Here is an 11,679-nt window from a genome sequence, read left to right on the forward strand (position 1 = left end):
ACCATTTTGACTTGTGTACCAACCTTTACACTTCCCCTCACTCCAATTTAGTAGTCCTGTTGATGTCATTCACCTTAAAAGTACCTTTGGACTAGATGAAATTGTATATGTTCCATGGCACATCTGATAACTGTGCAACACTATAGTAGACATAACCTGATAGGCAGGAGTTCTCATTCCAATACTGGCAACTGTGTGTGTGTGTGTGTGTGTGTGTGTGTGTGTGTGTGTGTGTGTGTGTGTGTGTGTGTGTGTGTGTGTGTGTGTGAGAGAGAGAATGATGTACTGTGTGGGTTATACCATTTTGACTTGTGTACCACCCCTTACACTTCCCCACACTCCAATTTAGTAGTTCTGTTGATGTCATTCACTTTAAAAGTACCTTTGGACTAGGTGAAATTGTATAAGTTCCATGGCACATCTGATAACTGTGCAACACTATAGTAGACATAACCTGATAGGCAGGAGTTCTCATTCCAATACTGGCAACTGTGTGTGTGTGTGTGTGTGTGTGTGTGTGTGTGTGTGTGTGTGTGTGTGTGTGTGTGTGTGTGTGTGTGTGTGTGTGTGTGTGTGAATCATGTACTGTGTGGGTTATACCATTTTTGACTTGTGTACCAACCTTTACACTTCCCCTCCCTCCAATTTAGTGGTCCTGTTGATGTCATTCACCTTAAATGTACCTTTGGACTAGGAGAAATTGTATAAGCTCTGTGGCACATCACATAACTGTGTAACACTATAGTAGAAATAACTAGATAGGCAGGAGTTCTGATCCCAGTACTGGCAAGAGTGTGTGTGCACGTGTGTGTGTTTGTGCGTGTGTGTTTGTGTGTGTGTGCGTGTGTGTGTGTGTGTGTGTGTGTGTGTGTGTGTGTGTGTGTGTGTGTGTGTGTGTGTGTGTGTATGTGTGTGTGTGTGTGAATCAGATACTGTGTGGCTTATACCATTTTAATTTATGTACCACCCATTTCTCTTCCCCACCCTACTTTACTACTGCTACTGTTGTCATTCACCTTAGAAGTACCTTTGGACAAGGTGAAATTGTGTAAGCTGCATGGCGCGTATGCTAACTGAGTAATACCGTAATGCAAATAACTAGATAGGCAAGCATTCTAATCTCAATACTGGCAACTGTTCGTGTGTGTTAATTTAGTGGTCCTGTTGATGTCATTCACCTTAGAAGTACCTTTGGATGCTGTGAAATTGTGTAACCTCCGTTGCATGTCTGATAATTGCAAAACACTATAGTAGACATAAATAGATACATAGGAGTTCTAATCTCAATACAAGTGTGTGTGTGTGTGTGTGTGTGTGTGTGTGTGTGTGTGTGTGTGTGTGTGTGTGTGTGTGCGCACCATACATGGCAGGTGACCACCTCCTGATGCCATTCCTTTATATAGTGTGGTAATGGCATCTGCCTCACATGCAGCACGTGAAACCATTTTACAGGCATACCATTCCTCTGTACAGATGTGTCTGGAACATCCAGATGTTTGGAACCTATTAATACTCTGTCTGCCTTAACAATGCCCATGTATGTGATACAATTGCCAAATAGGCCACAGTGAGTGTACTGACACATATGGCAGCATCAGTTACCATACCTGACTGAAACAGCATACTGACACAATGTCTGCTACCCGCACACTTTTCCAGGATTGTAGGTGCAATATATTGAGTACAGATGCTTGGTTTTACAAGTGAATTGTTTATGTTGTGGATCACATTAAAGGTTGGGAAAGGTGTGGACTGGCATACTGTGGACTCAATCAGTATATATCAGAAACAAATGTCATCTTAACAGGTGTGTCTATACATTTAATATCCACTGTATAGCAGTAATGTTTCACACATGTCCTTACCTTGGTCTGTTTGTCCAACACATTTTTCTGGTGTCTGTCCAGACGTCTTGCACTGACAGGTTGTGAGGTAATGCTACAGGAATGTTACATTCTCTTCAGATAGGCCCCTGTGGTGACCACTGTGATGCAATACAATTAACATCACCACAAGTGAACATGCACATAAAGCAATATGGCTATTAGTCATAGTTGTGTGCATGGTAACTTGCATGCCCTCCACATGCCTGAGGTATTGCCAAAGCACAACTGAACAATTCCATACTCACCAGCTTCAGGATGCTGCCCCATATGCAGACCAGAGTGACCTATGTAGTTGTGGGAGAGAGGTATTGTCAGCAGACTCACATGTGCCCTTGGTAAAGGATGGATGCAGCATGTCTGCACATTTACAGTACAACACCCAATACTATACAATTTGCTGTCCTTCACCAGAGATTTGCACTTCTGTGCTTTAGAAATCCCCATCCACAATTGCAATCTGACCTGGCACATGTATATAGATATTGTACATATAAAAGTATGTCTCATACAGCAGTCTACTAATCCCCACTGGGACCTTACCTGCACACGACCTGTCCATTATGAGGATGCCACCCAACTCCAGCAAGTGGGGCTTTGTACCCTGGTGTCATACTGTGATGGGTGGCCCATGCTTGGAAAGGAGCTTCTCATTTGGTGTCAGTGGGGACTGTATGGTTGGGCTGCCACCTGTGGTTGTGGGGTCCCTGGCCACGGCAGCAGCCCTTTACCCGGCATGGCGTGTGAGGTTGGTGGCATGATGCCGCACCTGCTCATATGTACATGCATGCAGGCCCACCCAATTTACTCTGTGGACAGGGTCATCCCACAGGGTGCACCTCTCTCGCAGATGTTTCTGGCCTCGGCCCAACAGTACTGTGTGGTTCTGTATTATGGCTTCCATTATCAGCTTGCATTCCGCTGATGAAAAGGTCTCCCACTGGTGATGTGACATTGCAACTTGTAGACACTAACAGGGAAACACATCACAGGACCCCATACATTTGGCAACAGTATGTCCAGTACCTGCAAATGTACCTTGAATACCAGTAGCCAACACTCACAACCATACCAATAGTCACCACTCACAACCACACCATGCCCCTGTAATCTAGCAGCACAGTATCAGCTTGCATTGCACTCCTGGTCCTGATATGTCATATTGCCCAAAGTGAGGCAAGTTGTTTGCATAATCCATCCTTCCTCATTCATGTCTGTGTAAATAGATGACATTAGCCATCTTCCATGCCAATGGTTTGTGGATGGTGCTGTGGCTTGGTGTGACTGCAGTGTGTAATGGAGCTGAGATCGCATGCCTGAGTTCATGTAGGATGCAGACAGGGATGATATGACATCCCATGGATACTTACATTTGTTGCCTTTCAGGATGCAATATGTACCTGCTCGCTGGTGATGAGGGGAGGGATGTGGGTGCAGTATAATTCAACCTATGGTGATGCTGAGCTATGGAGGTGTTTGCCTTAACCCCATCTGCATCAGGTTGCCTGTAGCTATGTTGTGTGTGTATGTGATCTGATTGGCCACCATTACAGGTTGGTTTGGTATGTTGCCTCAGAGATTGCAGACACATTGGAAGATGGCTATGTGATTGTCCCTGGTGGAGGTCTCCAGTTTGTACTCATAGTTGGTCTTACAGTAATCCACTTGTGACCTCATATGCTTGTTCAGACATGGCTAACTTGATGCCAGGTTGGTTGCTGCCCCTACTTTGCCCTGTACAGCTACAATAGGGACCAAGTCTGTGGTTTGTGTAATGCTGCTGTACAGCAAAGGGGATTACTCTACATTGGAGGAGGCAGGTATGACACATAAGGTATTGCTGAGTCCATACTGCCATGTATGTGTTCAATCAGTTGTTTGTAGTGGGCATAGCCACAAAGTCATAACACAGTTGGACACCTCTCCAATTTAGTAATGATAATCATGCTTATTGTACTAACCATGGGTGTGTCAGGGCAATGCAACAAGTAGTAGCTGTAGAGATGTCACTCTTTAGGGTGCACAGTAACTAAGATTACACATGTGTGTAACATGTACAGCTGTTTTAACTGACATTTTGCATCCCATGTCTGTCCTCATGAGGTGGACACATACACCTACTCATACTGGCATGTGCATAGCTAATACCTCACATACATGTCGGTTCTATGTCAGTATTATGGCACACTAAATTCACACTCTTGCTGCGCAGCCATCCCTCTCAACCTGTCACAGCAGAGCCTCTGTAGGATGCCATGCATATATGGGTGCAATGGCACAAAAATCAGTGAAATTGTCTCAATATTGCTATAACATACTTGAGTCATTCAATAGCACAGTAGCCTTTGCACTAACAGGCATCCACTGGAGGATTCCAACAGTCATATGGCAGGAAGAACAGGGAAAGGCTAGGAGGGTGGTATTGAGGGTAATAGTTGTTAATGTTGGCAATATGAGTGGTATAGGGACCAGGCTATCTGATATGGTGGCCAATGGATGGTTGATATATTGTATGTGCAAGAGATCACATGGAAAGGGATTGTGGCTGTGTGTATGGTAGTAAGGTCACAACAGAGTTATCAATGTGTGGACTAGAGGTGGAAGTGGGTAGGGCTTCTACTGAAGGAACTGTATGCAAAGAGTGTTTTTGAAGGATGACATAAGTGTCAGATAGAGTGATGTTTCTGAAGCTGTAAGCTGATGGTGTAATGATGACTGTTGTTAGTGCATATGCTATGCAAGTTGGTTGTGAGATGGACGAGAAAGAGACATGTGATGTCAGTTGGATGACGTGGTGATGACTGTATCCAAGGGTAATAAATTGGTCATTGCAGCAGATGCCAATGGGCATGTTGGTAAAGGGAACAGAGGGGATGGAGAATTGATGGGTATGTATGTTGTTACAAGGTATGGAGATGGTGAGATGGTAGTGGAGTTTGCAAAAAGGATGGATATGACTGTGGTGAATATGCACTATAACATGAGGGAGGAGCATAGGGTGACACAAGAGTGGAGTGAGATGCATACAGGTGGAATATTTCCAATGTAGGAGGGCCAGTTTGAAAGAGATTGGAGACTGTAAAGTGGTGACAGTGGAAAGTGTATTTAGGCAGCAGAGAATGTTGGTATGTGAGATGATGTTGGTGATCAAGATGAGGAGGAGTGTGGGGGCAGTACCAAGGATCAAATGGTGTGAATTGGAAAAGTGTGCTTGTGAGGTGGAGGTCAGGGAAGAGTTGAGACAGGCACTGGGTGGCAGTGGCAATTAATTTCTGATTAAGTACAGCAGAGCTGGTAAGGGAGAGAGCTAGGTGGGTGCTTGGGGTGACATGTGGATGGAGGAAACAGTACAAGGACACGTGTTGGTGGACTGAGGAAGTACTAGGCAGTGTACAGAGACACAGGTTGAGGAAGAAGGAGTGGGATTGTCAGAGAGTTGAGGAAAGTAGGCAGGAGCATGAGGAGATGATGTGGATGGCAAAGAGAAAGGTGCCAAAGGCTGAGGATGGGCATATGGAAACTTCAATGACAGGTTGGACACTAAGGAAAGATGGAAGGAATTGTACCAATTCACTGGACAGATGGACTGAGGTAGGAAAGATGTGCAGCAGATAAGGATGATAAAGGTTGATGAGGTATATGTACTCAGAAGTGAGGACAGTGTGTTGAGCACATGGGCAGTGTACTTTGAGTGGCTGATGAATGAAGAGAATGAGACAGAGAAGGTTGGATGATGTGGGTATGGTGAATCAGGAAGTGCAATGACTTAATAAGGAAGATGTAAGGATAGCTATGAAAAGGATGAATACTGGCAAACCTGTTGGTCCACATTGCACACCTGTGGAAGCATGAGGCTGTTTAGGGGAAATGGCAGTGGTGTGTCAACTAGACTGTTTACTGACATCTTGGGAAGTGTGAGGTTGCATGAGGAGTGGAGAGAAAGTGCTTGGGTATGGTGTTAAGAATGAGGAAGATGTGCAGAGCTGTGATAGCTACAGAGGGATAACAATGACCAGTCATGGCATGAAGTTATGAGTGAGAGTAGTGGAATCTAGGTTACATAGGGTGGTGAGGAGTACTGGTCAGTAGTATGGTGTCATGCTTGGAAAGGGCACTACCGATGTGATGTTTCCTCTGAGTCTGTTATGTGTGGAATACAGAGAAAGTCAGAAGTTGCTCTGTGTCACTCTGGACATACAGTAAGCATATGCCAGGGTGCCTAGACAGGAGTTGTGGTATCGTATGATGAAGCCATGAGTGAAAGAGATATATGTAAGAGTGGTACAGGATATGTACAAGGGTGGTGTGACAGCACTGAGGTCTGCATCGGGATTGATGGATGTGTTTAAGGTGGAGGTGGGATGACATCACGGATCAGCTGTGAGCCCTTTGCAATGGTGATGGACAGGTTGACAGACAAGATCATACGAGGGTCCCCGTTGACTATGTTGCTTGCAGATGACATTGCGATCTGTATTGAGAGTAGAGAACAGCTTTTGGAGACCCTGGAGAAGTGGACATATGCTCTAGAGAGGAGAAGAATGAAGGTCAGCAGCACTAAGACAGAATATTTGTATGTGAATGAGATGGAGGATTGCAGAATGTTGACGATGCAAGAGTAGAGCAGGCAAAGGTGGAATGTGTTCAAATGGATAGGATCAACATTTCAGAGTAATGAGGACTATGGAGGACAGCTATAGAAGAGAGTACAGGCAGGATGGAGAGGGTGGAGAAGAGTGTCAGGAGTGATATGTGACAGACGGGTACCAGTAAACATGATATGTAAGGTCTACAAGAGAGTAGTGAGACCACCTATGTTATATGGGTTGGAGACAGTGGCATTGACAAAAAGGCAGAGGTCAGAGCTACACATGGCAGAGTTACAGATGTTATGATTTGCACTGGGTATGACACGGGTGCACAGGTTTATCAATGTGTATATGACAGGCTCAGGCCATGTTGGACGGATATGAGACAGTGTTGGAGACGCAGCATTACATCAGTTTGGACAGGTGCTGGGGAGGGATGCTGAGTATAGTATGAAAAGGATGGTAAGGATGTAGCTGCCAGGTAAGACAAAGAGAGGAAAGCCTCAGATAAGGTTCCTGGATGCTGTTAGAGAGGACATGCAGGTGGTTGTTGTGAGAGAGCAGTATTCAAAGGACAGGCAGAAATGGCAACAGATGATCCACTGTGGCAATCCAGAATGGGAAAAGCCAGTGGACATTATAGGGGGATGTTGTAATATCAGTCTTCACAGATTTGGCAAGGATTTAACTGACATGACACACCTCTATGGGTAAATGACTGCAAAAATGAGGCACACATATGGTCAGTGTGCAGAACACTGGACAGTTGAATGGTATGAGCTCAGTATATAACATGCAGTTCAACACACACATCTGCAACAGTACTTTACTCTGCACATGTTCTGTATAGTTGTCTTCTGTATACAAGACAAAATGTGTATCATAGTTACATGCACAGGTAACATATGGATATGTACAACATCCCAGTAGCTGGCCTAGTCACTACAGACAGAGCCACATGCTATGGTCATTAGTGCTGTTCAGCAGTACAGTGAGTCTTGTTGAGACATATGCTTTCATACCCCTATTTTCCATTATTACAGACCACCTACTGCATTCAATTAAATGCTTACTTGTTTCACATACCTATTTTTCTGGATATTTCAGATATATCCTTTCTTTTTTTTTCTCACACTACTTCAGCTTTGCACTGACGGACTGTCTATGACAGAGGTGGTTTGAATAGATGGCAGCTTGTCTTTTGTAGGTAATGCTCATGAACATGTGATGGCCTGAGCACCAAATGGTGTTCCCCAGTTGCTGATTGCATGCAGAGCAGCTGTGTAGTTATTCCAATACAAAAAAGCAAGTTCCACAAATGTATAAATCTTTTTTAATAAAAAACAAAGCTTTCAGACAGATATGTCCTTCTTCAGTGTTACTAAAATTCATAATAAGACTTAACATCTTTTATAATTAAAAACTCAAAACACATGACACAGCCTACCTATCAAATACTAACAATCAATCAATCAATGGTTTAAAAACCTTTTAAAGATGCTTTTAAGGAAACTTTTAAAGAAATATATCATAGGTTCATAGGTTCATAGGTAGGTACTAGGCTATCGGCCCTGGGGCCTATGCAAGCCCATCCAAAAAGGTACCCTGGCTATTGCCACCCAAGAAAATTATTTTCCTGTGCCACTGTCAAGCAGAGCCACAGAGGTGATCCTCGGGGTGAATTTCCTATTTCCCATCCAATCATCAAGATTCTTCTTGAAGAGTGCTAATGAGGAGCTTTGTTTGATATAGATAGGTAGTTTATTCTAGAGTATGGGAAGTCTCTCGGACAGGAATCTATCCCTCCGGCATGTTCTGTTTATTGTGGTGACAAGGTTTAGGTCCCTAGAGCATGTAGCTCGGTGGGACTGGGATTTCTTTAAGTGGAGCATGTCCAACAGCTCTGGGTTTGACACAGCTTTGTATGTTAGGCAGAGATCACCTCTAAGAAGGCGATATGCGACGGAGTAAAGCTGGAGTTTTTTGAGACGGTCTGCATAGGGCATCTGTTTGAGGCCAGTAATCCTCTTTGTGAGGTATTTCTGTGGCCTTTCCAGTTGTTTTAGATGTCTTGTGAGGTACATACCAAAAGGGGCGTAGTACTCTATAATGGGTCTAATGAGTGATGGGTAGAGAGGAACAATGACTTCTTTTTTCCTGGATGAGAAACCTTTTGTGATGAGGTGTGCCACGTAGAAGGATTTCCTGACTACTGTGGTGATGTGATTATCAAAGGAGAGACTACTGTCCACCTGTGTCCCAAGGTCTCTTATCACACTTTCGGTGTTAAGTATACTACCGCCTATGTTGTAGTTCATGGGTACAGAGTTTTTACCAAAGGGGATGACAATGCACTTTTTGGCATTGAGCTTGAGGCCATGGCTTTGACACCAGGCATCTGTCTCAGTGAGGCCCTTTTGTAGGATGTCCACATCATTAGGAGTTTTGATTATGGCTCCTAGTTTGCAGTCATCTGTGAACTTCATTAGCCAAAGACCTTCTGTGTTAGCCTGTACTTCAGAGAAGTAGATACCAAACAGGAGAGGACCCAGGACTGAACTCTGTGGTACTCCACTTGTCACTGGTCTGTAGTCGGATTTGGAGTCTGCTACTTTCACAGTGTGGGTTCTGTCAGTGAGCCAGTTGGCAACCCATCTTGTGACATAGGGATTTATACCTAGTTTAGTGAGTTTATCTTTAATTCCAGAGTGGGGGATGGTGTTGAAAGCCTTGGCAAGATCTAGATATGCTGTGTAAACCACCTTACCCTTGTCTACAGCTTTGGTGACTGCTTCAAAGAAGTCTATCAGGTTTAGGAGACATGATATGCCTTTTACAAACCTGAACTGCGTGGGATCCAGAGTTTGGAGATTACCAATGTCTTTGTTTATTAGTTCCATGATGATACATTCCATGGCTTTGCAGATCAGGCTCATCAGGCTAATGGGGCGGTAGTTCCCGGGGTCCGTGGTGGCTCCCTCCTTGTGGAGTGGGATAACCATTGCTGTGCGCCATTCAGCAGGCACAAAGCCTGAGGTGAGGCTATGTATTTTTTCACCATATAATTAATTTCAAATATACATGGCTATAGTTCATTTAAAAGTCTTCAGTACTAAATAAACCTACCATTTCTTTTATATAAAAAAAAATTCTTATGTATGCATATATATATTCTAAAGGCATATATTTACATCATATAACTTATTATGACACATATAAAAGTTCTTATACTTTAATATATTTGTTGCTGCTTTCTTTTCAGAATAAGTTTTAATGTGACCTGTTAATTTAAACCAGGGTAGGAATCCGCTTAAAGACAGATAATCCACTCATATTCTTTGGTGTCCAACTTATTAACCAGGTCACCATGTATGACATTAAGAGTTAAAGTATCCATCACACAAAACAAAAAAATAATGTGATTCATCTGTCTCCTGTATATGTTGGGCTAGGGAGTTAGTAATCACTTTCCTTCTTATTTCTGACTTATGTTCCACAATCCTATCTCTTAACCTCCTTGTCGATTTACCAACATTAAACATGGACATTGCTGACATAATGCTAAGTAAATCACATTTGTGGTGTTACATGTAGCTGTACAAAAGAAGTTAAACTTTCTACCATTCAATGGATGTACAAATTCAGTTAATGTAGTTATACTGGCACAACATATATAATTATAGCAGGGATAAGTACTTTTTTTATTATAAGTTATAGAATCTGTTGTATTCAAATTAAGGTCCTTGTAACACAAGCACTTTTTTAAACTACTGCAATTTCTATAAGTGAAATGTGGTTTGTCAGGGAGCCATTTTTCATGGCCAGGCATGGCCTTCAGTATATACCAATTGTTTCTAATGACTTCTTCCACAGTTTTACTTATTCTACAATAGGTCATCAAATATCTCAAGGTATTATCAGATGGTGAGTGGGTAGTAATCATGGCATCCTGGTTAGAGAAATATGGCCTAGCCTTCCCTCTTCTCATGGATACCACTTCATTTCTAATCCCATCTAACTCATCTTATTTATAGCCTCTTATAGCTAGTAGTTCATCAGTCATATCTTGCATTTGTTTATGACATATTTCATCTCGGGTATTTAACCTACTAGCACATAAATACTGGATCCTAGGTACACCTTTAAAAACATGTCTAGCATCCATACTTGTTTTATGTAAATACTTGTTTACTTGAACATCTTTTTATATATACTAGTATCTAAACCAAGTTCAGTTTTAGCTAGAGTAACATCTAGAAAATGTATATTAAATTCTGAATAATTGTCATTAACATTATTCAGATAAATATGAAACTTTCAAGTACATCCCTGGTACCATGCCATGCCAGAAAAATGTAATCCACAAAGCGATTATAGAACATTATTTTAAATGCATATTAGCCAGACAAAAATATTTCTCTCTACCAACTTGCTTATTAAGCATTAGCAATTGCTGAGCCCATAGCTATACCAGATATTTGTTGGTATAGCTGCTTATTAAACACAAACACATTATTCTGTAATACTAATTCTAGTATCTCACAGAGTGTTTCAATACATCTAGCAGAAAGATGGCCACATTGCAAGAGTATTTCCCTTATTTTTTCTATTCCAAAATCATTAGGGATCATAGTAAATAGGGACTTAATATCTAGGGTGACCAACAGAAAATTCCTCTCCATACTCCCATCATAAAACCTATATAGTTGTGTAATGAAGTCAGCAGTGTCTTTTATATAACTAGGAACACTTTGTATACAGATAGAGGTTTAGTGGCCCACCCATGGCCAGACAGTATTGGCCTCATTGGTGGTTTATCCATTGATTTATGTATTTTGGGCAGGCCATATTGGATGGGTATTGCTGGACAAGAAACAGTAAAAAAATTAAAAGTGTTAACATCTATGTCATTCATTAGCTGTAAATCATTGATGGCCATATTTATCTTGGAAATAATCTCATTAATATCCCTGTTTAATATCAATTTAAATGTGTCTATGTCAGAAGCCAGCTCATTCATCGCTTCACAATAGCCATCAGTATGCATAGTTATTCCAATAGCCAATGCCATGGCAACACACTCCTATAACTGAGTACTCCATGTGGGTGTTGGTCCTATGCCTTACCTGTGCAGAAGAGATCCTGGAGGAGTGTGAGCTAATACTGCTTAGAACACAACATGTGCAGACAAGCCAACTAAATGGTGG

Source organism: Protopterus annectens, chromosome 8.part1 (genome assembly GCF_019279795.1).
Source record: "Protopterus annectens isolate FY-2018-M chromosome 8.part1, PAN1.0, whole genome shotgun sequence".
In the NCBI taxonomy this organism is placed as follows: Eukaryota; Metazoa; Chordata; order Ceratodontiformes; family Protopteridae; genus Protopterus; species Protopterus annectens.